Here is a 2902-nt window from a genome sequence, read left to right on the forward strand (position 1 = left end):
GCATGGCAATGTCCCAGTGACCGAAGGTGTGTGGTCCATAAATAGTAACACTTACACTGTTTATTAAACATTTATTACACACCAAGCTCTTTGCTGTTGCTGCTAACAGTTTGCCTGCATTGTCCAAGCCACATGTGACTACTGAATATTTGAAATGTTGCTAAAATGACTGAGGAATTAAATTATTTTAAAGTTAATTTTAATTCATTTGTTTACATATGCATATTTACCTAATAAGAGCAAGCCTGAGGGTCTTTTATATGGCATTTTATAAAATCTCTATGACATTAGTGAATAAGCAATTACCATCGCTTTTCTCTGACAGCTATAACTAAAAGGTAGTGGAAGTGGGATCTAAACCCAGACCCTTCTGACTTCCAGACGGTTTCTCTTAGTCATTTCCAGAGAAAAGCAAAAATCAAAGAACGCTCTGTCAGTAGCTGAATGGTATTGGCCCAGGGGTGCTGCTAAGACTCAGACGTGAGCATTTGTGTTATTAAAGTGGTTGGTTCTGTGGTGTGATGGCTGCAAGACTTTCCTAGGTGGTCAGCGTGACTGTTGATCGGTTTTTTCTGTGTTGTTTTCCTTTGGTAGTAGGACTTGAATTTCCTTCCTTCACACTGAGCTACATTCCCAGACCTTTTTATGTACTTGTATTTATTTATTTATTTATTTATTGTCTTTTTCCTTTTTATCGGTACCAGGGATCGAACTCATGACTGCCTACTTGCAAGGCAGGTGCTTATGCCGCTGAGCTAAAACCCCAGCCCCATACTTGTATTTATTTGAGACAGGATCTCACTGAGTTGTCCAGACTGGGCTTGAACTTGTGATCCTCCTGGTCACTTTCCTGAGTAGCTGGAATTACAGGCCTGTGTTACCGTGCCTGGTTGACAATTTTTACTTATAGCATTTACTTCTTTATTGAACTCCAAACTTGTATATTGAGCTGCTTAATAGCTCCACTTAGACATATAGTAGGCATCTCAGGTATCAAATGACCAAATTGATATTTATCTTCCACTGGCCATAGTAGTGGTGCATACTTGTAATCCCAGGATTACTGGGGTTCCAGGGTGCTGTGGGTGCCTTCTAGGGATTCTATCCAGGATCTTATCCTGGGCAAAGAATTGGTCATGACATTTGCAAAGGGTAGTGAGGGTTTACATTTATTTATTTATTTTTTTAAGCCTACAGCACCCGGTATTCCCTGGCAGTCTCCCATCCAAGTACTAACCAGGCTCGACTCTGCTTAGCTTCCGAGATCAGACGAGATCAGGCACGTTCAGGGTGGTATGGCCGTTAGTCTGGTTTTACATTTATTAAAGGTAGGAAAGAAACATACTCTGCAGAGTAAGTGCAGACCAATTAATACAGACATGGCGGGGCTGTAATTTGTATTTTCTGCCAGGTGGCTTAAACCACAGTAGTCTATACATGATTGTTCCATAGACAGCTTATAGCACTGTGGTACAAATGGTTCTAATGACTTTATTGGTCTTTTTACTAATAAAATTAATAAAAACCTACCTGATGGGGCAGTTATGCTTGTAGCACCTGTGGTTCAAGCTGGTAAGAACATGTTAAAGTATGAAAAAAACAGCACTCTCTAGGGTGAGAGTAGGCCACTGAAAAAGAGGGCATAGTGTAGAAAATGGTTAATGGCCACTGTCGTTTGTATCCCCCCATTCTGACGTCAGATCTAGCTAGGCTGTGTTTCAGAAATCTGCTTGACTTTGAGCCAGAAGAACTGAAGATGTAGTTTTCTGATTGGTCCCAGTTGTGAGATTTGAGCTCACGTGTCCTGGATCTCCAAGACTGACAGGTCATACCCACTTGCCCAGCAGATTGGTCCTGCCTCAATCAAGAGCTTGCTTCAAAATAAAATAAAAAGGAGTAGGCGTGTATGCCAGTGTGAAGACCATGGTTTCAATCCCCAGTAGTGAAAAAGTAAAACTCTACCTTTCTATAAAAACTGTTACTTCTCATGTCTTTCCTATTTAGTGCCACCCAGTTACTCTATCCAATTACTTAAGAAAAAACTCTCAAATAGGCCAGGAGTGGTGAGATGGACCTGTAATCCCAACACTCCAGAGGCTGATGCAGGAAGACTGCTGTGTTTGAGGTTAGCCCTTAGTGAGGTGCTCATAATGCAAACCATAGGTTACCCATTAGTGGGGTGGTTAGAACGCAAATCATTTGCATGTGTTTGAAATTTAGAGCTAGCAGACCATTAGTGCTGTTTCCTTGAGAGTGGAGCTCTGTGGCACTGTGAATCTGCACTACTGGAAAAGTCCATGCTCAATGTATAGGTGAAAGCATGAGCCCAATTTACAGGGTTACTGTATCTATTAAGTTTCTTTCTTTCTTTTTTTAATCTATTAAGTTTCTTAGGATCCTCTCTCTCCCGGCTACTTCCCTTCCCTCCTCTCTCTCTCTCTATATATATATATTGATCTCTATCTTTTTTTAGTTGCCCGGAAGGGGGGAAATAAAAGGCATCAAAACTTTGGATAATGTTTTATCCTGAAGTTGCAGTTTTCTTAAAATTGCAATTTTCTTGTTTCCTTTCTACCTATCTTTGTTTCTTCTATCCTACATCAAAGGGCTGCTTATCGAACACCTTCTGCGTACCAGAGTGTTCTGTGTTAATATAAATTCATAATCGTCACAATCGCATTGGGAAGTAGATACTGTCATCCTTTTAAGGCTGAGGAAATGGAGGCACTGAAACGTTAGATGACTTGCTCCAAATGCAGCGGAATATAAAATATAGATGTTTATCTTTTTTTTTTTTCATTCTCTCACACTGTTTGGGGTGAGATTTGTAGAACCCCAAGACAGCCCAGCCAGCAGGGTTTCAGGTCCCTTGGAAGCACAGGACCGGCTGCAGCGGGGGTGC

At 41.0% G+C, this 2902-nt stretch overlaps 1 pseudogene; it reads right to left on the reverse strand.

Annotated features, from left to right (window-relative positions):
- Positions 1-1188: 1188 nt before the first annotated feature.
- LOC111758535 (5S ribosomal RNA) lies at positions 1189-1307 on the reverse strand (annotated as a pseudogene).
- Positions 1308-2902: the final 1595 nt, after the last annotated feature.

The sequence above is a fragment of the Cavia porcellus genome, unplaced genomic scaffold, assembly GCF_034190915.1.
Source record: "Cavia porcellus strain 051 isolate PalLab524CR breed Dunkin Hartley unplaced genomic scaffold, mCavPor4.1 scaffold_6, whole genome shotgun sequence".
In the NCBI taxonomy this organism is placed as follows: domain Eukaryota; kingdom Metazoa; phylum Chordata; class Mammalia; order Rodentia; family Caviidae; genus Cavia; species Cavia porcellus.